The sequence below is a fragment of the Rana temporaria genome, chromosome 8, assembly GCF_905171775.1.
Source record: "Rana temporaria chromosome 8, aRanTem1.1, whole genome shotgun sequence".
In the NCBI taxonomy this organism is placed as follows: Eukaryota; Metazoa; Chordata; class Amphibia; order Anura; family Ranidae; genus Rana; species Rana temporaria.
The window spans coordinates 158,019,917-158,044,428 of NC_053496.1; the positions used below are offsets into that span (position 1 = coordinate 158,019,917).

The following is a 24,512-nucleotide window of genomic DNA, read 5'->3' on the forward strand; positions in this document are numbered from 1 at the left end:
CGTGTTTTGTCTCCTTAGATATAAAGCAAGCTTTCGATTCAGTTTCTTGGTCATATTTAGAATATAATCTGCAGAAATGGGGATTTGGTCCCAATTATATAAGGTGGGTCCTGGAGCTTTATAAAAACCCTAAAGCTTACGTAAAATACGCGGGGTACAAATCGGATACTTTCAACGTACAAAGAGGTACGAGACAGGGATGCCCATTATCTCCATTATTGTTTGCCCTCCTTGTAGAACCCCTCGCCCAAAAGATCAGATCCAATCCTACAGTCCTAGGCATAGATTTGGGTGGTATCAAACACAAGATATGTTTATACGCAGACGACATTCTTCTATTTCTCTCATCGCCCCAGGTTTCAGGCCCCAATCTAATCCCAATTCTGAACCACTTTGCGTCTTTTACGGGTCTCGCAATAAACCCCAAAAAATGCCGGGCCTTAAATATCTCGCTCTCATCCACAGAATTAAGTGCCGCAAAACCTTTTGAATGGCCAATAAAAAGCATTCCATATTTAGGAATTTACCTGACGGCAGATATATCTGACTTATTCTCACATAATTATCCTTCTCTCCTAAAACAAATAACAAGCCTCTTGAAATCTTGGATCCAACTCCCGCTGTCCTGGTTTGGGAAAATAAATGCCATCAAAATGACAATCCTTCCAAAATTTCTTTATCTCTTCAGAGTTTTTCCCATCCCAATACCGGCTTACTATCTTAGAATAGTTCAAAGAAGAATTTCTTCCTTCATCTGGGGCGCCTCTAAACCTAGAATTAAACCCCACACCCTTCACCTTCCCAAAGTCAATGGAGGACTTGGGTATCCCAACTTTTTGCTTTATTATCAAGCTGCACAATTAGCAAATCTAACAAAATACCTCAGCTCTTTGGGTAGCTATAGAAGCGCTAGAAAGTGACCCCATACCAATATCTAACATACTTTGGATCACTCCAAAACTACGTAAACATATAAGCAATCCCATCATTAAACACTCGCTATCCTTATGGGACAAAGTCAAAAATAAAAACCGCCTGCAATCCCCACTAACACCATTACTTTCATTCTTCAAGAATCCGGCATTTTACCCAGCATGGGTCTATCCAGGCACATTCAAAGAATGGGTGAAAAAAGACTGCATTCAAAAATACAAATTTCTAGATTCTTCATCCATCATTCCCTTTCCAACTTTATGCAAAACATACGGTATCCCACAAAGTAAGCTATTTAGGTACCTGCAAATAAAATAAAAATTCCAACCCCCGGCAGATGCTTCTACTTCATCTACTCAATTATCGGTCTTTGAATCCATATGTAAAAAAGATCCACATGCAAGAAGCTTGATATCTACCCTCTATTCCCAACTAGTAACACAACCCAACACTGGGAAACTTTTATATGTCCGCAGATGGGAGGAGGACTTGGGAGCGGAATTGAGTGACTTGGATTGGAGCCAAATATGGTATAGCACCAAAACTGCATCCCCAAACGTGTTAGCGTCAGAAACAAACTACAAGGTGCTTTCTAGATGGTACTTTGTGCCAGCTAGAGTGGCTAAATATACTCAGAATTACTCAGAACTATGCTTTAGGGGATGCTCTAACACAGGCACATACTATCACACCTGGTGGTCGTGTCCGAAAGCGCAAAAATTTTGGTCAGAAATGTTTCAATTGGCAAACATACTGACAAACAAGAATATCTCTTTAGACCCCAAATCGGCTTTACTCAACTTAAAACCTGCCAATTTAACGCATACACAATTTAAACTCATAAGGCAGCTCTTTACAGCTGCCAAGCAAACTCTTGCAAAGGCTTGGAAATCCCCAAACCTGTCAGTAAATGAAGTCTTATCCAGAACAAATAAAGCAATGACACATGCCAAAATGTCGGCCATGGACTCGGATACAATCACCAAGTTTGAAAAAGAGTGGATGCCTTGGATTACTTATACTACATCTAATACTTTTAATAATGATGTGTTGTTGCCATGGTAGCCCAGCCATCGTGGCAGTAGCTACATTTCTTGCTCAAGTGGAGGCGTCTCCCGGCCTAGTCCTGCAGACTCCCTTACCTTATCCTCCCCCTCCTCCCCCCCCCCTTTTTATTTTTTGTTCTGACGTTTTGATGTTTGCTGTACATATTCCACTTAAGTTATCTTAGGTCAGTAATATAAGATTGAAGCTTCAACTGTTTATATAATAAGTAGACTTACTTAACGGATATATAAGTATGGTATTTTAGGCTTCAAATTTTGTTTCAAGTTTTTCTACCTCTTGATTAATCGGTATAAGATTGTTGCAAATTATCCACCAAGGTTATAACGTGCTCATTATACGAAATTTTCAAGATGACGTACTTACGAAAGAACTTATTCCTTAATTGTAATGTATCTGTGTTATACTGTTTGTTCAATTCTTTGACATTTACAAATAAAGATATTTGACAAGGAAATACCCACTTAGTTTCCTATTCCAGTAGTTCCCGTAAACTTTCTCTCTTCCTAGTTAATATGGTCAGGGTTTGCTCTTCCAGATTGTTTTTATGTTTCTGCTCCAGAGCCTGTATTTCTTCTAACAAGGTTCTTTTCTGAGCCTGCCAAATTGTATTCTTCTTAACCTTTTCTGATATCATCTTCCCTCTCATATATACTTTATGGTTTCCCATAGAACCGATCTATCTATATTATCCTTATCATTTTCTTTAAAGAATAGACACATGTCCTTCTCCATCTCGTCAGCTATACTGGTGTCTCTCAAGAGAGATTCGTCCATTCTCCAAACTCTCTGTCCCGGAGGGCGCCCCCCATGTCTAAGGACATCTCCACTGGAGCGTGGTCCGAGAGTGTTATTGACTTGATTTCAATCTCTCTCAGGCCCTCCAGCAGCTGGTGGTCAAGAAGAACATGGTCTATTCTAGAGTAGGACCCATGTACGGAAGAGTAAAATGAGAAGTCTTTATCTCTTGGATGAAATATTCTCCAGGCCTCCACCAAGTGCATTTGATGTAGTTTGTGTTTAATTGCCTGTAGATGTTTGCCCTCTGATCTTAAAGATACCGGTTGAGTGTCTAGAGCCGGGTCAAAGACAAAGTTCAGGTCACCTGCCAGAACCAACCTACCCTCTCTGAACCCCTCAAATTTGTTCAGAATCTTCCTCAGGTACCTGACTGGACGGGAATTGGGACAGTAAACATTAACAAAAGTAAACCTCATATTAAATAGGGAACCCTTAATAAATATATAACTTCCGTCCGGGTCAATTTCCATGGCATCCAGAGTAAACTGTGTGTTTTTATCAAAGCCTATCGTGGTTCCCTCTGATCTGTTGTTAGAAGAATAGCTATGAAACCACAAAGGAAAGTCCTTTGAATTCAGTCTTGACCTTGCTGTCTCCTTAAAATGGGTTTCCTGGAGGAATACCATATTGGCTGACATACTCTTCATCTCCTGCAACACCTGGTATCGCTTATTGGGGCTATTGAGTCCCCGTACATTATAAGTTATTTTTAATCTAGATCTTTTCTTTTGAAATTTTTGATTGTCCGGCCTATACCATACAATTTCCTTAGACAACTAGGGGAGGTAATCCCCATTTTACTTCTTCCCCCCAATTGACATTCCCTTTCTACTAGCTTCAGGGCTTCCCCTAAGACATTTTTTATTACCAGTTGGAATAATGACCTCCGATTTTACCCACGGCCCGAGTACCTCTAAAACTGCTTACAGAAACCTTTATACAGAACACATTGAGACCCCCCCCCACCCCAAACATATTGTACATCAATATTTGAGCTCTCTCGGTCCGCGCTCATCCTGGCGACCTGCCGAGCTGGCCCTCCCATGGAGAGCCCAGCCTGTCCTCCCCTTCCCCGAGGCCAAATTCCTCAATCTGGGAATGGTCTCGGGAGGATAGGCTAGTACCTACTCCATATCGCCCCCCCCCCCCCCCAGGTGATCAATTCCTTGTTATTCAAGTCTCAAAGAAAAAAAAATGGATGACTAAAGAGTCCTAATTGACATTCTTGGTTTGAGACTCATCAGCTACGCTCTTTCCCAGTCCTGTTCTTTCCATCTTTTCCATGCTGCCGGTCTTTTTTCCCAGTTTTCTACTTGAACCATTTGTAAGTTCAGTCTATTACAGAATTCCCTTACATCTTCTGGAAATCGGACATAAGCAGATGTTCCCTGATACTTTACAGACAGGCAGGCTGGGAATCCCCACCTGTATGGGATCTCCTTTGTTTACAGAAGACTTGTCAGGGGTTTAAAAGCCCTTTTATGGGCCAGTGTCTCTGGTGACAGATCAGAAAAAAATTAAGATTTTACTTCCCTTATATTCCATAGGGATGGAGTTTCTGGTACTTTGGGAAACTTGATCCTTTAGGCCATAGTCCTGAAATCTTGCAACTATGTCCCTTGGGACATCCCTATGGACAGTATAGGACCTCTGAATCCTATGGACTCTTTCAAACTGCATAGGCATAGACAAGTCCCGTTTCAAAGCAACTTTAAACAGTTCACAAAGTACGTCACCCAATTCTTCATCTTTAACTTCCTCAGGGAGCCCTTTTATCTGGAGGTTTCTCCTCCTGCTGCGATTTTCTTGGTCCTCGAGTTTATAACGGGCATTTCTTATCTCTATCCAGTCCATATCAGCTCTCTCTCTTAGTTCTGATATTGCATTTTTATGTTCTTCTAGTTGTTCTTCTATCCCTTCAACTCTTTGTAGGACATTGTGTATATCTTTCCTTGTTGCTCCCATCTCACCTTTAATAGTCCGCTTCAGTCAGCAGATCATATCAATCATATCAGCCATATCTTGCTCGTGGGGGGAGTTGTAGATCTTCAGGGGGTGTTTTCCTTTGTTGTTGTCTCTCGGGGGTACTCATTATTTTTTCTTTACTTCTTGCGTTTTATCTTTTGGGATTTTGCTTTTATCTTTCCCCGGCGTCAGTTTTCCAGGGGACACTTCAGCTATCATTCCCCCCCCCCCTTCCCCCCCCTATCCTTCTAGGGGGAAGGCTTCTCCTTCATCGGGGTCGGTGGGGCAGAAGTTATCCCTGTTGCACTGGAGGACCCCAGTTGAGCCTCCCCTTCAGCTATAAGGTAAGCTTTAATTGTTTTTTACTGAGTACTTCCCCCTGCTTTTTAGGAGCTTTCTTTACCATATTTCCTTATTTTTTTAAAGACAGTTTAAAGCGGTCATTTCCCTTTCAGAAAAAAAAATGGTGTGTCAGGGCGGAGCTAACAACATGGCAGCATAGTGCTGTGTCGGCTCCGAGCTTTATGAACCCCTCCAGGTGACTACTATAAGGCTATAAGCAGAAGGATGTTCATTACCTGAAAGGAAAAGGAAAAAATACGGCTGATTTCTTTGATGGAGTATGCTGGTGATTGTCGGTGTATGTCCCGGCGTGAGAGGCTGGTGTCTGCAGATCCTGTGCGAAGAGGACGGAGTGGCGGCCAGCCCTCAGCATTTAACTGTCTGACATGTGAGCGGTGATCAGATCAGTGTACAGCGTACGGAGCCGCCGAGTAGAGTCGAAGGAATCCGAAGCGCTCGCAGATTGTGAGCCGGAAGAGTGGTGGAGCGGAGCGGCTTGGAGCAGAGGTCTGAGGACGAGAGGAGCGGCTACATTTGCAGGCTCCCGTGAAAAGGTGTGGAGCACCCACTCTGCAGCCCCCCCCCTGGAAAGGTCGGAGGGACTGGCTGCCACCACCATTTTTTTTTTTTTTTACCTGCTGGCTGGGGACGAATTTCGTGGACTGTAGGACCAGGCTGAGAGGACGGGTCTGGAGGAGCCTTTGGTGGACAGCAGGCTGCAGGAAGCAGGTGGGTCAGACTTTCTTCTTACAAACTGTAACCGCTCCTATGAAACTAAATGAAGGACTAAAGTGGGCTGCTTTTCTTTGTGGACTCTGTACCTCAACATACTGGAGAGACTGTTTATTCTTGTCCACTAGAGGGCCCAGAAGGCCTTAGTCAATTGGCTTCTAAAGGCAGGAATGAATACAACAAAGGTACTGCGACCTAATAACTATTGACCTGAGCCATCTGTGCTGCCCAGCCTAGCCTAGCCGGTAGTCTTTGAATACAAACAGAAAAAGGGGAGGAAAGAGAAAGGATTTTTTTTTTTTTTTTTTTTTTAAATTGGCTCATAACTGGCTTCCTAAGGACTGTAGGAGCAAGCTAAGCGGTTGGGTCTAGAGGAACCTTAAGTAGGCAGCAGGTGGGGTAGACTGTTTTTTTTTTCTTGGTCCCTTTCTTTTTTTTCTTTCTAAAAAGTGAAAGAACTTCCAGAAATGAAGGACTAATGAGATTTGCCCAAAGACCCAGTATTTAAATAAATGTCGCAAGAACTGTATATGAAGAATAAAAGTGTTTTGGAATTATAATATACCCACTTTTCTTAAAACTTACTGCACCCTGCTGTATTACATAAATACATTATTATAACGGATAGACTGTACCTCTTTTTTTTTGCTCCACTAGAGGGCAAGGAAGGCCTTAGTCAACGGGCCTCTAAGCACAGGAAGGAGTATAATGAAAGCATTGTTGCCCAATAATTAATGACTTGACCCTCCAGGGTTGCCCAGCCAGGCACTTGCCGTTGAAATAACCAGAAAACTCTTTCTTTGGAAATTGCCTTAATAATTTATAATTTAATTTGCTACAACGGACAGACTGTACCTCCTTTTGTTTAATAACTAATGACTAGACCCTCTAATAACTCATATCCAGCCTCCAGCCACCAATACCACCAATACCAACAGAATATTTTCCAGAAATTGCCTTAGGGCATAAAGCAAGCCAAAACCTGAAGAGAAGTCTCTCCCCTTTTTCCCCCGTCCACAAGGCTGTTAATCGTGGTGGCAAATTCCCCCATCCTATTCTCAACATGATCTACCCGTGATGCCACAGCCTGCAGCTCACTCCCAAATTTATGGACACATGCCATCATGTCACTGTGAAGGAAACTTCTCAGAGAGACCAGCATATCTTTAAGCGTGGTATCCAACACTGTTTGATTACTCGTGGGGAAATGGTCGATGGAGTCCGGGAGTTCCCTGATGTCGTCACCAGATTCAAGGTTCGCACTCGTGGGAAGAATCTGTGCCATCTAACTTAAATCTGGCTTTCTCAGGGCTTCCAGATGCAGAGGAGGAGGCGGGAGAGTGTCTGTTGCCAGCAGGAGACGATCGTTTAGAGGGTTTATATTTTCTCTGCGGAAGATGAGGGGTGCTGGCCGCCATCCTGCCTCTGTTCCAGGACAAAATATTCTGTCAGTTTCTGTGGCTTCTGAAGCCCTTTCTGTTTCTTGGTCATATTTGTTGGAGTCAGCGCAGGGTATTTATGGAGGCAGGTTGTCTCAATCACTGCTATGTGGGCTGCCGATTATTCCCTGTGGGGCCTGGAGCACCGTTTTTATGCGGCCATTTCGGAACAAGGCAAGCTTCGCCTCGGATGGGTCACTTCAATTGTAGTATAAAGAGCAACTATCTCCACTTACTCCATTAATATAAAGGTCTGGCTCAGTTTGCAGGAGGACTGTAGGCCTCGGGTGTACCAAGATAGCCACCGTAAGTCTGCTATATAGCAGCTTCCCAGTTAGGCTGGTAGCCTCTGATATCGGGCGTAGCAGGATGGGTGGTAGGACGGATGCCAGTGGGGGTCCGTACCGCCGAGGATGGATCGGCCGAGGCACGCTTCCGCGGGGCACAGCGACAGGAAAGTTCAGGGATTCTCTGGCCCAACTAGGCCGCACCAGGCTGCGGCTATTGCGAACGACCTCGGGACTCGGCACGGCCTCCGGGCAGTACCAGGTAGGTGGGGAGGAGGAGGGTGAAGGTTGGAAGCGGTCCCTTACCTCCAGGAGTGGCTAGTTCTGGCTCCTTCGGTAGGCATCAAGCAGGCAATATGGCGGCGGCCTCGAGAGCTGTGGCGGTGTATTCCCAAAATGCCAGTACCGGGTTCCGCGGGAGTTCGGGCTAAAGATGCCTTTGTGTTCTGGAAGTAGATGGGTAGTTAAATAGCCCGATGGCTGCGGATGGCACTTGTGGGATACGGAGCTCCTCTCTGAGACATCCGCCGCCGTCGAACGCCTGGCCACGCCCCCCCACCTTTTTTCCCCCCTGTGTGTATATCAAAAGCATGTAACAGGTCATAGGCTCTTTACCTCCTTTGGCGGACCAAAGGCTCTTTGGTGGGAGGAGTGTGTAGCGGGGGCTGCTCTGTCACCCATGGTCCCGCACCTACCGCCATCTCCACCAGCAAGCATCGGACTGAATAGACACTGACACAGGCACTAACTGAGGGAGATCACGCCCCTCAGTCCCTGTGGGGGATCGGATGAACACGGACCGTCTGTCCGTGTTCACCCGATCCGATCCGCCAGATGGATGGAAAAATAGGATTTTTGTGCTCACCGTAAAATCCATTTCTCTGAGTTCATGGACGGACACAGCATTAATTGACCTTAGGGTTATCTACCTTCCTTTCAGGAGATGACTAGGCAGAAAAAACAGCACTTCAAGTGTTAAAACACTTCTCAGTATAGCACCTCCCAAGGGGTGGGTCCCTGGGTACATCCCTCTCTCTTCATCATGCAGCCCCAGTTCGTAACAAGCAGTACAAATTTAGAGAAATGGATTTTATGGTGAGTACAAAAATCCTATTTTCTCTTCCGTTCGTGGATGGACACAGCAGCAATTGACCTTAGGGACGTCCCCAAGCAGTGTCAAAAAATGGGGTGGGAAAAACACAGCAAACCAAACTTCACCCCAAACAAACCAGAGTTCCTCAACGGAGGAACTCCAACCTTAAACAGCCGCCTGTAAAACCTTGCGGCCAAAGGAGGCATCTGAAGATGCACTCACATCCACCTTGTAAAACTTTGAGAAGGTGTGGACTGACGACCAGGTCGCTGCCTTACACACCTGTAAAACAGACGCTTGATGGCGGAAAGCCCAAGAGGCACCAATCGCCCTGGTCGAATGCGCCATAACCTGAAAGGGAGGCGCCCGCCCCTTTAGGGCATAGGCCTGGAGCACGACCTGTCTGATCCACCTAGAAATGGTGGCCGACGAGACTGCCAGACCTTTCTTAGGACCAGTCACCGACACGAACAGTGAATCCGACCTCCGAAACGGAGCCGTAGCAGACAAGTACACCCGTAGGGCCCGAACCACGTCCAAGGAATGCAACGTGGCCTCCTTCGGGTTCTTCGGCCGAGGACATAAGGATGACAAAACAATGTCCTCATTAATGTGAAAAGCCGAAACAACCTTTGGAAGGAATGACGGCTGCGGCCGCAGCACCACCTTGTCCTTGTGGATGACCAAGAAAGGAGCCTTGCAAGACAAGGCTGCCAGTTCAGAAACCCGTCTGACCGAAGTAATTGCCACCAGAAAAAACACCTTCTGGGACAGAGTCAACAAGGAAATCTTACGAATGTCCTCAAACGGAGACTCTTGAAGCACCGAGAGGACTAAGTTCAAGTCCCATGGAGGCAGTGGAGGACGCACAGGAGGGGCCACAAGCCGAACCCCCTGCACAAACGTATGCACCAGGGAGTGCGCCGCCAATGGTCGCTGGAAGTAAACCGCCAAGGATCTGACCCTTAATTGTACTTAAAGGATCACTAAAGGAAAAAAAATTTTAAGCTAAATAGCTTCCTTTACCTTACTGCAGTACTGGTTTCATGTCCTCATTGTTCGTTTTTGCTTTGAAGTTGCTGTAATTCTGCTGTGATCTCCACACTTCCTGCTTGTCTGGCTCCTTATGAAAAATCTCATGGCAGCTTTTCACTGTGGTCCAAGCTGTGTGTCTAAAACTCCTCAGAACCATTCAGATTCATTTTAAAAACAAAACACTGCCCTGGATTTGTTTGTTTTTGTTCTGTGGGTCTCTTTACTTCACATAAACATGAAACCAGTTTAAAAACGAAAGTGAAACTACAGGCACATTATATGATTGAATTGAATCTATTTTTAATCATTTTTAAAAGGAATCAGTTAACTTTTATGTCTATACCCTGTAAACAGTCATTTCAGCAAAACATTTTTTTTCCTTTAGTGCTCCTTTAAGGCTAGAGCCTGATCCACTCCACGCTGTAAGAACAGCACAATCCAGGACATCACGTATGTATGGGGGTGCCAACTCATCTCCTCACACATGGAGATGTAGGCCTTCCACGTACGATGGTAAATCTTTTGTGAAGTAGACTTCCGTGCACGTAGCATGGTAGAAATCACTGAGTCCGACAGATCTCGATCCTTCAGCACCTGGCTCTCAACAGCCTCGCCGTTAAAGCCAGCGACTGTAAAGCAGGGTGAAAAATAGGACCCTGCGACAGAAGATCTTCTCTCAGGGGTAGACGCCAAGGGACGTCTGCCACCAGACGCACCAGGTCCGCGTACCAGGGACGGCGTGGCCAATCCGGGGCGATCAGGATTGTTGGTATCCCCTCGGCTTCCACTCTGCGCAGCAGGCGGGGAAGAAGCTTCAGAGGAGGGAAGGCGTAGATTAGGCGATAGGGACCCCACGCCGCCACCAACGCGTCTGACGCTTCCGCCCATGGGTCTCTTGACCTGGCCACGAACCGTGACACCTTCTGATTTAAGACAGGACGCCAGAAGATCCACGTCTGGAGTGCCCCATTTTTGGCACAGACTCTGAAACACTTCCGGGTGTAGCAACCATTCTCCTTGGTCTAGCGTCTGGCGACTTAGGTAGTCGGCCTGCCAGTTCTGCAACCCCGGAATGCACACGGCTTTCAGAGCCGGAATGTATCTTTCGGCCCACCGGAGAATGTGCGCGACTTCCGTCGCTGCGGCCGAGCTACGTGTGCCCCCCTGATGATTGACGTACGCCACGGCCGTGGTGTTGTCAGACTGGATCCTGACCGGTCGGTCCTGCAGATCCCGAGACCACTTAGAGAGGCACAGCCGGATCGCTCGGAGCTCCAGGACATTGCTTCGGCAGGCGGGACTCCTCCTGAGTCCAGCGCCCCTGGGCTGACTGGACCTGACACCCCAGACACCCCCTCAGCCAGAGAGGCTGGCATCCGTCGTGACCACTGTCCAATGGCACGGCAGAAACGATTTTCCGGTCCGAAGTACCGGGGACGTCAGCCACCACACTAGAGAGGACCTGACCAGGCGACTCACCCGAATCTGGTAATCCAGAGACGAGGGGAGCTTGTCCCAACGTGACAGAATCTCTTTCTGTAACACTCGAGTGTGGAATTGAGCATACAGAACTGCCTCGAACGAGGCCACCATCAGACCCAGAACTCGCATGCAAAAGCGAAGCGACGACCACTCCTGGGTCGCCAACCGCTGCACAGCAGATTGCAGCGTCTGTAATTTCTCGCCTCTAAGGAATCCAGGACCAACCCCAGGTATTCCAATTGCTGTGCCCCCAAAGGGGTGTGTTTCCTCGGTGGGATTTTAAGCGTGGGAGATTGGTTATAAAGTAAAATCAACAAAAGTATATCAAAAATATCAAATTTTATTTCGGTAGTGTTGTTCATAGACAACGTATCAAATAATGTATCAACAACATGAACAGCAAAATATCTAACTGACCAAACATAAAAGGAAGGCACGACCTAGGGCAGGGATATGCAATTAGCGGACCTCCAGCTGTTGCAAAACTACAAGTCCCATCATGCCTCTGACTGGGTGTCATGCTTGTGGCTGTCAGAGTCTTGCTATGCCTCATGGGAATCGTAGTTCTGCAACATCTGGAGGTCCGCAAATTGCAAATCTCCGACCTAGGGTAAGTGACCATAAACGGCACTATACATTACTCAAGATAAGACATAGACTCGAAATTGTATGTTATTTTGAGGAGCGACAAAAAAGTGCAGTAAAGAACCCTTCCAATACTGTCTCGTGGGTGCAGACAGTGGTGCCAACGTTTCGAGGCTCATAGGGAATACCGCCTCTTCATCAGGGCTAGGGTAATGCAGAAATGTCGCAATATATTCTAAGGAATAGAGAAAAATAAAAATAAAATAAATATTTTCAATAGACAATAAAAAATGCAAATTTAAAATGTTACATTGTTGGTTACAGAGAACAATATATACAAATCACTGGCAAATCCTAATCATGACTCTGATCGTGTATGAGGTGGTGCTCCAAACCCAGAGTAAGGGCAGGAAATCCCCAATGTCCCTCCCAAGATATCAACCATACCTGCAGTCCCAAAATTTCAAATTAATTACAATGAAACAAAGCATATATAGGAATGAGTACTAACCGGTCAGTAGATGGTCGGTCTGTCTCCAAGAGACGTCGCAAAAATATTGCTGGGTCGGTTTGGAGGGAAAATATCCTGGATCATTTAAAAAGGGATGGATGCACAAAAAGTCTCCATGCGATGCGACCTAGGGTCTACAGGGTATATGAGACCAGAAGGGGCAAAAAGGGGAGGAAGAAAAAAGGGAGTGAAAAGTCAGAAAAATGCCATACATAGAGATGGAGTATCAAACTTAACGTTGACGGCTAGGGAAAAATAATATACTGGCACGCCAGTGTCAGTGTGGACTGGCAATGTGCATGAATACTAAATGCTTTTAGGGATTTGCGGTGTAAAACAGACATATTGGCAACAGGGTGTGGCTCTGAGAAACCGGGGGAAGAGACGCGCTCAAATAAAGTACACAGTATACAGGGGAATGGTCCCCCAATCAAACAATATATAGTGCAAGCTAGGATTAAAAAAGTGCAGACATAGGTATACGGATACTCACCCAATAAAAAGGGGGAATATTGATCAGGCAAAGGAGAACTGGGATGGTATGAAATTCTCCCGCCCCAGGGCAGTATGAAAGGTAGTGGCTGTATGAAATGCCTTATAGCAAAGTCCACATCCAAAAAGGAATCTGGTGGAAAAAAAAAACAGTATTGTAATACCTGGACCAAGTTGCTGACAGGTGATGCTAAGATCACCCTTTAAAAAAGGTAGGAAAAATAATAATTGGCAAAGCCTTGTAGGCTATATCAATAAGGAAAGCAAAAAGGTTGGTATGTCAGTACCTGGTCTTGCAAACTGTCCGTCCTGCTGCCCGGGGGAGACTGAACTTCTAGCTGCTGTCAGGCAATTATATATGTGTGGCTGCTAGTGGCTATAGCCGACAGCTGGGTGTCGGTAAAAGCCAGGGGAGTGTGTGGAGGCGCGTCACCGCATCAGGGAGCCGCCCTCCGGGTGCAGTGACGCGCGAAGTCCCCGCCCACCTCCATACGACCGCCCATAGGGGGAAACCCCAGCTAGCTCTGGAGGTGGGCGTGACCAGAAACATCACCAGGACTATCTCCAACGGAGGGCGAAGGAAGGAGGGAAGGAGAAGGCGCCGCGCATCAGAGTCCCGCGGCGCGGAGAAACGAGGGAGAGCGGTGCCCAACCATGCAAGGGCATGGGAGGACCACCAGGACTCCCCCAATAGAAGGAAGGAAATCCTTGAATCTTCTCCGCGCCGAGTGCCAAAAACGATCCGAACACCGGATCCCAGGTGCACAATCATGCATCAAGAAGGGAAAACAAACAGTGTAAAATCCCATATCCACCATCACTGATCCAAGAAAGTGTATGTTTACAATCCCATATGGCAGTATAATACTAAAGGACCGAACAAAGGGGAAATGAGCACCCTAGGGAAATCCATCCCATACACGGGGAGAGCCAGGCTTACAATCTGATTTTATATCCATTATCAAATGGTTACTAGAAAGAAGTCAACAGTTCAGTGAAAATCCAAGTATGCACCGCAACAAGATCCACAACAAAGAAGGGGGGGAATTGTTATGACAGCTTATTACATACAGTGATAGTAGGTACAAGGCATATTCAGCATCACAAGAATAGATACATAGTATGATGAATGTATGTTTTCTTTGTGGACCTATCAGTCAGAAGGCACTAGATAGAAATGGTAGCCCATTAAGGGGGGTCCCATTCGGAGCCTCCCGACGAGAAGCCCTCGAGAAAGGGTCTGAAGGAAATGCATCCATTCAAGCCCGGCGGGGAGGTAGCATTTAAAGTGCTTCTGTTCAATTTGTAACAGTAATTTGTTGGTATCGCCACCTCTAGGGCTTGTATGTACACGATCCAAGATAACAAAAGATACCCTGGGGGGCACTCCACTGTGAATATTGGTTACGTGTCTCCCTAGTGGGAGGTCCGGGTTGCACGCTTTCATCGAAAGGATGTGCCTGTAGGCCCGTTTCCAAAACGGTTGGATGGTTTTACCTACATAGTAGGAAGAGCACTGGCATAATAAAAGGTATACTACTCCCTTGGTTTGACAGTTGGCATAGTGTTTTGGATGATAGCCCTCACCATTGGGTAAACGTAAATTTTTGGTGGTGTTCATGAACTGGCAGTATTTGCAACCACCGCAGGTGAAGGTGCCTGGAAGTTTACAGGAACATCTTTTTCGCGACAACCTGAATTCACTCGAAGTCAGATGGTCGCGTAGGGAGCAGGCCCTTCTAAAAGTGAAAGAAGGAGCTTTGGTCACGTATGGGCCAATTATTGTATCCATTGATAACAAATGCCAGTATCTCTTGGCAATTTGTTCGATGGCACTGTGCTGATTAGAAAACCTTGTGATGATGGATATCGGATTCTTCTTGTTTTTTTTTTTTTAAGTGGGATTAAACAATAAATCTCTGCGTGATTTTTTAATGGCTCTATTGTAGGCCCTTTTCAGTAGCCGATGGGAATAGCTGCGGCTAAGAAGTCGATTCCTTAGGAGATCGGCTTCTTGTTGAAATTTGGTGTTGTCAGTACAGTTCCTTTTTATTCTCAAATATTGGCTGTATGGGATAGTAGCGATAAGGCTTTTTGGATGAAAACTACTCGCATGCAGTATTGTGTTACCTGCGTGTTTTTTTGCGGTATAAGCTACTACTGAGGATTCCTGTAGAATCCCTGTAGAATTCCTGTTAGATCAAGGAAATCGATCGAGGCCTCATTCCAACTCATAGTGAATCGTAAATTAAAATCATTTTGATTTAGTGTGCTAAGAAAATCTACCAATTGTTCTTTTGGCCCCTCCCATATGACGAAAATGTCGTCTATATAACGGTACCATAATTTAACAAATTGCATAAAAGGAGCTAGTACAGGTGATTGCCTGATCATGGTCTCCCACTCCCCCAGGTACAGGTTTGCATAAGAGGGGGCACACAAGGTCCCCATTGCAACACCCTGTACCTGGAGGTAGTGGGAGCCATTGAAGAGGAAATGGTTGTGGTGCAAGATGAAATCTAAAGCACTCAAAAGAAATTTGTTGGTCTGTGGTTCGAAAAGGTTGTTCTGGGATAGAATATGATCCATACAGGCCAAGCCCTTGTCGTGGGGGATGGAGCTATATAATGCTTCCACATCTATGGCCACTAGCATCGATGCGGGTGCAACACTCAGACCATCTACTATTTGTAGCAAATGTAGAGTGTCCCGAATGTAACTTGGTATTTGTGTTACATACGGGCGTAAGTGAGCATCAATAAAGGTGCTAAGATTTTCGGTGAGACAACCGTTACCAGAGACTATGGGTCTACCTGTAGGATTTTCTAAGCTCTTGTGCAATTTGGGAAGGGAATAAAAAGTAGGGATTTTGGGGATTTTTGTTCTAATAAAATCCCAGTCAGGTTTTCCCAAGACGTTTTGGGTATAGGCTAAATCCACCATTTCGTAGAAATGCTGATTAAAGGTTGTTATTTTTGACGTACTGATTTTTTGATACCAACTTTTATTGGAGAGGATCTTTTCGCACATATTGATGTAGAAGATGTTATCCATAACCACAATGTTTTCCCCCTTATCCGAGGGTTTTATTGTGATATTGGGGTTTTGTTTGAGCAGTTTGAGAGCCTGTTTTTCTTGAAACGATAGATTATCATTGGTCGAATTGGTATCTCGTAGTTTACATATATCTCCTACCACCAGTTTACCAAAAGCCAAAACATTCGAATTTGTGGAAAGAGTAGGAAATTTGTCTGACTTTTTTTTGAATGAGGGAGGAGGGGGGGGGTTCAAGCTGATCATATCTACCCAGAAGTTGGTTTAAATCTAATTGATCAATGAGATCAGGTGTCTCGTTTTCCTCCAACAGGCTGACCAGGGCGTCAAGAGCTTGCAACTCCAAAGATTCAAAGACAGGTTTAGGGGGAGGGTGTGACGGTAGTAGAATTATATCCCCGTCAAGCCGTCCCTTCTTCCCATAAAAGAAAACCACAGAACCATCCACACATGAGCCAAGGCTTAATGCTGGAACAAGAGAGACTTTAATGGTATAACACACAGCTTATATGTAATTTCCAAAACTGTTACAATGACAAATCTCCACCCCCTCACACTTGGTCTTCCATACAGATCATAGGCAGACATTTCGGAGCCGACCCTGAAAACACATTTTCTTTAGATAATGACATCAGTGAAGGTAATTACTAGTTGTACAGAATACATTATCTAGACAGCTTGGCCCCGCATATAGAAGAGATAATTACCACAATGAAGCAATCAGAATAATTAACATGAGCCACTTCTAATCACAGTAAACAGTAACCACAGGGCTCCTTCACACACACAATTATCCTTTGAACTAGGACTGGCTGAGGAAGGGTCATTAACATTTCAAAAGCCTGTTAGCAGAGGAGTGAGTCACACCTGAAATCACCTGTTACACTTAACACACACACAATATTACTTGGCAGGGAGAATTTAAACTGAAGCATCCTTCACAGAGGGTCTTTGGAATAAATCTGTTTTAATATCAATTTACGGGCAAAAAGTTGCACGTCTTTGATAGTGTCAAACTTATTTAAATCCTGATTGGGACAGAAACTTAGACCTTTAGATAGTAATGCGTATTCACATTCTGATAGTTTATAAGAAGATAGATTAACAACATTTAATTCACTGTTGGTAACGGTCACATTGGATGCATATTCCCCGATGTCTCTTACCCCATCTTGATCATGATTTCACGAAGCGTCGACATTCGAACTTCTATGGGTTGACTCCTTGTCTTGCTTAGTATTGCTGGAACCATCTGTTGTTGGAAGTCTGGGAAAAAAGGAAGTATTTGTATCTTGGTTAAAGGGGGTTCCCAGTTGATTTTTAACTGTGGCGGGATACCCTCCTTTGCTGCCAGTTCTGGGGTTAGCAATGTGAGGTTCGGTGATATGTTTCTTGTTAGAATTTTCCTGGGGTCCATCACCCGATCTTCTTTTGGTCTTGCCGAATTTCTTCGGCCTCATCCGCCCCATAGAGGAGACGGAGGAAGAAGAAGAGGCATCGGAAACGTTTTTGTATTGGGGGTTGGCTCTAGTTTGTGGGTGCTTCCAATTATAGGCTCTATTTTCAGCAAAAGCACTGTGGTCCCTCAGAAGTTTTTTCTCTTTTTTTACCAAAATGTCCTTATTAAACTGCTGTAAATATACATTAAGGTCTTCGTCCAGTTTTTTATATGAGTCATGGTCCGCATATAATTTGGCTTGTGCAAATAAGGGTTTGGATTCCTTATCTATTTTGAAAATGCTCTTCTTATATTCTTCTATCAGTAATGTCATCATCCCTGCTGAGCATTTTAGAAGGTTTTCTTCCCATGCTTCCTTGAAGCCGGTATCTGTAGTGTCCATAGTTGGAAAAATCTGGACTCTGAGTCCATAGGGGTGAATTTTCTTTTGTAGATAATGATTAAAGGAATGAATATGCCAATGATTAAGTGATTTTTTCCTCTAATAATTTCCTTAAAGAAAAGAAAATTGAGTGGAGTTCTGTGTCCTTTTGTTCTTTTTCACTAAAGTTCTGATAGGCACCAGACATTGCACTACTCCAGTTCGTGCCCTCATAATTGGTCATTGTTGGAATGCTGTAACAGAGTTAATTTGATTGATCATAAATTAGTATAACCCCAGGTATTCCAACCGCTGAGACGGTACCAGAACCGACTTCTGGACATTCAATAGCCAACGGAACTCTCGGAGGGCCTGACAGGTGATAGACACATCCTCTTCTAACTCTGAGCTTGAGGAAGCTCTCAGAAGAAGGTTGCCCAGGTATCCCACGATAGCGATCCCGCTCTGCCTCAGCAGGGCCAGAATCGGAGCGAGCACCTTGGTGAAAACCCGTGGTGCCGAGGCCAGGCCGAACGGGAGGGCCACAAATTGAAAGTGGTCCTCTCCAACTGCAAAACGCAAAAATCTCTGGTGTTTTGCGCATATGGGGATATGCAGGTACGCGTCCTTGATATTCAAGGACGCCAGAAAATCTCCCTGATGGAGCGCCGCCACTACCGAGCGAATCGGCTCCATCCTGAACTTTTGCACTTTGACAAAACAATTGAGGGCCTTGAGGTCCAGGATTGGACGGACCCCTTCCTTCTTGGGGACTACAAACAGATTGGAGTAAAACCCCTGGAACCGTTCCGCTGAGGGAACCGGTACAATCACTCCCCTGACCAGCATGTCCTGAACAGCCCCTGACAGGGCCACCCGGCGTTCCGGAGGAAGCTGGAGGTTGGAAGGAAAAAATCTGTTTGGTGGACAAGAGAGAAACTCTATCTTGTACCCCGAGGAAACTACTTCGCAAACCCATCGGTCGGAAAGAGAAGACCTCCACCGAGCCGCAAATTTGCGAAGTCGGCCCCCCACCCGAGATACGGGCGGGGACAGACCTTCATGCAGAAGCAAGCTTATCCGCAGGCTTGTTGGGCTTTTTGTCCTTCAGCGGGCGCCTTGGCACCCTGAAAACGTTTTCCTGCCGCACCTGGGGGCGAAAAAAACGCTTGGGGGTAGTAAAAGAGGGCCCTTGCTTACGGCGAGGCTCCTTACCCTTTCCAGATTGCGGGAGAGTGCTCTTACATCCAGTGGCATCCTTTATGATGTCACCCAGAGATGCCCCAAAAAGCTGTTCACCCTTAAAGGGTTAATCCACAAAGGCCTTTTTAGAAGACTGGTCCGCAGACCAACACTTCAGCCACACAAGGCGGCATAGCACCACCGCGTAGGTGGAGGCCCTGGAGAGCAAGGGAAGCGTATCCAGGGCCGGCTCACAGACCAACTTTAGGCCCTGCACCAACTGGTCGGCCAGTTCCACAAAGAGCTCAGGAGCATTCTGCGCCTCCAGCTCCTGCAGCAAGGACTTAGCCCGTTCAGTAGGTGTCTGCGACACTAGAGCCCCGGCCAAAACCGGTCTCACCGCCGACCCCACCACTGTGAACATGGAGCGGGCTACAGACTCAGCTCTCCTATCTGCAGAGTCCTTAAAAGCGGGAGCCCACTCCACAGGCAACATGGTAGCCTTGTTCAGTCTGGACACAGGGGGTCCACTGACGCAGGAGATACCCACTTTTTTAGGAAATCCTCCTCAAATGGGTAACGGACCCCAAAGTATTTTGGAACAGCAAAAACTTTCTGCGGCCGATCCCATTCCTTGTACAACAATTTGTCCAGATATGGAACACAAGGAAACACTTTTGCGGTGCGGGGCGGCTTGCGGAACCCAAAAGGTACCAGCATCTCTGATGTCTCCGCCGAATCCTCAAGTTTTTGAGTATCCCGCACCGCAGTGATAAGAGCTCCAACAAACGCCTTATCATGCGCTGACCCTGAGGCAGAGTCATCCTCACTGTCTGTGTGGGCTAGGCCTGCATCTTCTGACATAACGGAACCAGGGCCAGATGCAGTAGCAGGGCCTGATTCCATGTCAGAGACATCCCCAGAAGAAGGCAGAGGGAGGGGGCGCATTTTGCCCCCCTTCTGGCCACTCAACCACTTCAATCCTGGCAACAAACGCCTCAAGGACTGCCGTCATAGCAACCACTGAGGCCGCAGGAACAGGGGCACTAAGGGTTAACTCTGGAATGCTTGGGGTAGAAGCCTCCGTTTCGGACGCCATGCTGACCCACTGTAATACCACCCTTGTACTGCAAGGCAAGACCCACAGGCCACCCTCCCGGCCGCAACAGAGAGCAGGGGACCCCCCAGAGGACTCACCACCTGACCAGACTGTAGTGCTGCTGAGAAGCTAGAAACGCTGCCCGTGCTGTGCCGTCCCTCAGAAAGTGTGCTGGGAGCTTTTGCGCCGTTATTCTGGTCACTAGAGGCCGAAAAACCTTCCAAGATGGCCGTTGACATGCAAAAAAACAGCATGCAGGCTACAAGAAAATGGCAGCCGATCGTCGATAAGAGCGCCCGTCACCGGCAAAATGGCGGCCAAACACGTTTTTAAAACACACAGTGACATACAGCAGCAAAAACACGGCAAACGTACCAGACCCTGCAGGTCCCCCCCCCCCCCCCCCCGCACACACGGCATCACAAAAGGCATACAGCACCCCACAGCAGCCGCAGCCCCAGGTAGGACGGAGCCCCCCAGGCGGACCCCCCACCTCACGGCCGCCACCCAGAATGCGGGGAAGGAGGAAGAGAAAGGGAGAGAGGAAAGCAGGGCGGAAACTCGATCGACCTCCCCGGGAATGCACCAGCCGAACCACCATGCCAAGGCAAGGGGAAACTACTTACCCATCCTGCGACCACCGGCTGGAGGCATTCCAGACAGACCCAATGTCCGCAGTAGTTACGGCATGGCTGTCGGCCCGGCACACTGTGACACGGCCATAGAGACCGGTCATATGTGTGCCCTGGAGCGTATAGCTCACCGGCCACCCCTGGAGCAACGGGGCATGTCGTGGACAGCCCAGCGCGTAGCTAAAGGCCGGCACACGCTGGATTGCCGAACATGGGGGGACTACAAGGATCGAGGATCTAGCCTGTCACCCAGTCGGCAGTTGATTAAAGATCCCAGGATCCAAAAATGCAGGAAAAAATTTAATAAAAGCGAAAAAAAACTCCAGAGCACATGGGCCCAGAGGAGCCATGTCATCTCCTTTCACTAGGCAGAAAAAAACTGGGGCTGCATGATGCAGAGAGAGGGATGTACCCGGGGGACCCACCCCCTGGGAGGTGCTATACTGAGATATGTTTTAACACTTGAAGTGCTGTTTTTTCTGCCTAGTCATCTCCTGAAAGGAAGGTAGATAACCCTAAGGTCAATTGCTGCTGTGTCCGTCCATGAACGGAAGAGAAAGTAGGTTTTTCCTCCATCACACTTTGGTGGGTCGGATGTCAGCAGGCATGTCACCGCTGACATCCGTGGCTCCATAGAGGCGCACGGAGCGCCCGTTCAAAAACCGGCTGTAAAAAACTGGCAGGCGGACCTGAACGGTCCACCCATGTGAAAGAGCCCTTAAAGCGGAGGTTCACCCAAAAATCCACTTTTTGACATTAGCTCCAGCATACTGCTAACATCTGCAGTATGCAGTTTTTTTTGTACTTATCGTTATATGAGCCCTTGTTATCCGGCTCCGAGCAGGGAATCCTGCGGGGAATGGGCGTTTCTAAGCGAAGAGGAGTTGATTGACGGCTGCTAAGGCGCGTCACGCCTTCCGAAAATACCCTAAGTGACAGTCGGGGCGTTTACGGCGCCTGCGCCTGCCGTGTAGAGCTGACTGCGCAGGCGCCGTAAACACCCGAGTGTGACTTTGGGTATTTTCGGAAGGCGTGACGCGCTTTAGCAGCCCGTCAATCAACTCCTCTTCGCTTAGGAACGCCTATACCCGGAAGTAATCCCCCGCTCGGAGCCGGATAACAAGGGCTCGTATAACGATAAGTACAAAAAAAAAAACAGCATACTGCAGATGTTAGCAGTATGCTGGAGGGATGTAGCTAATGTCAGAAAGTTTATTTTTGGGTGAACCCCCGCTTTAAGCTTGTTGGTCTGAGGAGAGATCACCATGAGGCAGGGAGATGAACAGAGGTATGAGGAGAGACTACAGGCATTCGCTGACAAACCATCCAGACGGTTCCAGAGACCCTCCAGAGACACTTGTAGATGGATGTACCTTCTGTACCACCTAATATCCCTATTTTTATGTGGAATATCTCGGAAATGATGTGAGATCTAACGTTAAAACCACTTGATCTTACCGGATCTAACGAATATCTATTAACCAGAATGATTTTTGGCCAGAAACATTGATATGGGGGGCCAACCCGTCCTTATGTACACCCAATATCTGTATTTGTATGTGGAATATCTCTGAAATTATGTGAGATCTAACGTTAAAACCACTTGATCTTACCGGATCTAACAAATGGCTTCCAAAATAGCTAACTGTTTGGTCAATTTTTTGATAAGGTGGGGCTGATGAAGGGTTAGCCCCCCTGCAAATAACTGTTAATATTGCTTCTTCTGTGTGAGATCTAACGCAAACAACGGTTGATCCTACCTGAACAAACTGCATAAAAAAAAAATTCAAGATTTTTTATATGGGGGGGGGGGGGCTAACCCGTCAAAGGTGTTTCCCACACATCGTACTGAACGCTATCTCGACAGCGTAGCTGAAGCAAAGTAAACTTTTAAAAACGCAGCAAATATAAAGTGGAATCTAACGCTGAATCAGGCCCACTTGCTCAATGGATTGTGTCAGTGGGGCTCCAGCATTTCACAGTATTGGTAAATCTCAGAGATCGTACAATCAGATTGTAATGTGTATAGCAGCTTTATACACAGTTCTAATATAAAGTGAATTACAGTATAAAGATGGGATCTGTCTTATCATTGTGGACAGCTCCACTTCATAAGAGAAAGCAATCTTCTACTATTGTACACGTGACCCCCATCAATGCCATTTATAAATCTGACGGTTGGGTTTGTGTTACAATCGCTTGACCCGCCTGCAATGACAGCCCGGCTCCCGTAAACCAATCGCAATTCGAAAAACTTTATGTAGACAGCCAGGCCAGCCAATCACCACTACAAAACTCTTTATCCAATCAGCTATTGCTAGGCGGTGGCCACAGAGTACCAGTAGTAAGGCGTGGTCCAAACCAGCCAATGACGACCTTGGAACGTAAATTCGTAGCCCGCCTCCACGTCTGAATGACGTCGGCTTTGGCCAATCGCAGCTCCGCAAGCTTCTACGGTCGCCCGCAAGGCAAGAAGCAAGGTCAGCGGTAGCTGTCAGGTGAGCACGGGCATTTCTCTGAGAGGACTGCTTGTTAAACCGAGTGGGAGATATGGGAGAAGCGGGAATCGCAGTGCCGATCAATGCGGCTTTGCATCTTGTCCGCTTGTTACTTCCTTAGCCGGCTGGAAGGGTAACCACGAAAGATCTACCCTGTGGAACGCACAGACAGTGACGTTTGCGCATGCTCCGTCGGTCACATGATCCTACTGAGCATGCGTGGTAGGTTTTCCTAACCCATCGCGCATGCGCAAAAGCTTGGTTTATGTCCTACTTCGCCCTATTCAAATACTTGGAAGTCATGTCCGTGTGTGCTCAGAGAGCCCTATTTGTGTGTCAGCTCATTACTGACCATGTAATGTGGGCTCCTTGTAATATCCTTACACATATCCATCTCAATAGACTGACTGACCCCAGCTGGCATTGCTTGGCTTTCCATGTTGTTGGCTGAATTTGTCCACCAATCAGCCATAACTTTATGACCACAGACAGGTAAAGTGAAGAATAACATGGATTATCAGGTTACAGTGGCACATAGAAATGAGTGGGGTATATTAGGAAGCAAGTGAACATGTTTGTCCCTGAAGTTGTGTTAAAATCAGAAAGAATGGGCAAAGCTGCTTTGATAAAGGCCAAATTGTAATGGGTAGAAGACTGGGTCAGAACTGCAACTGTTGTGAGATGTTCCCGGGTCTGCAGTGGTCAGGATTGACAAAGAGCGGGCCAAGTAAGAGAAACTGGCAAACCAGAGACAGGGTGATAGGCGACCAAGGCTCATTGAGGGGTGTGGAGGGGTGTAGTCCAATACAATAGAAGAGCTACTGTAGCTCCAATTACAGCAAGTGAACGCTGGTTCTGATAGAAAGGTGTCGGAACACACAGAGCATCACTGTTTGTGTATCCACAGACTGGTCAGGGTGCCCATGCTGACCCGTGTTCACAGCCAAAAGTGCCTACAATGGGCACATGATCATCAGAACTGGAGCAATGGAAGAAGATGAGCTGGTCTGAATTAAGTTTTTTTTTTTTTTTCTTTTACATGATATGAATGGCTGGGTGGGTGTACATTGCTTACCCAGGGAAGAGATGGCACCAGGATGCAGTATAGGAAGAAGACAAGCCAGGGGAGGCATTGTGATGCTTTGGGCAATGTTCTGCTGGGCAAAGTTGGCTCCTGCTGATCATGTGGAAGTTCCTTCACACGTACCACCTACCTACACATTGTTGCTGGCCAAGTACACCCCTTCATGCAAACTAAAGCCTCGTACACACGATCAGACTTTTCTGTGGATTTCCGAAGGGCATTGCCCATGAACTTGGTATGCATACACACAGTAGGACTTTTTCAGCCAACTTTCACCAAATCACTTAGGTTTTTTCAGCTCTTTACCGCCACCCTGTGGGCAACTTCTGCTATTGTTGTCTGATCTTTAGCATTGGTTCTGAGCATTCGTGTTAGTACTTT

At 46.6% G+C, this 24,512-nt stretch overlaps 1 protein-coding gene across 1 annotated transcript in view; it reads left to right on the forward strand.

The window, feature by feature from the left end:
- Positions 1-22,950: 22,950 nt before the first annotated feature.
- NDUFS8 (NADH:ubiquinone oxidoreductase core subunit S8) overlaps positions 22,951-24,512 on the forward strand; it is a 29,257-nt gene continuing 27,695 nt past the window's right edge. Inside the window, exon 1 of the mRNA XM_040321003.1 lies at positions 22,951-23,047. The gene's annotated coding sequence lies outside the window, so the exon portion shown is untranslated. The remainder of the gene's footprint in view (positions 23,048-24,512) is intronic.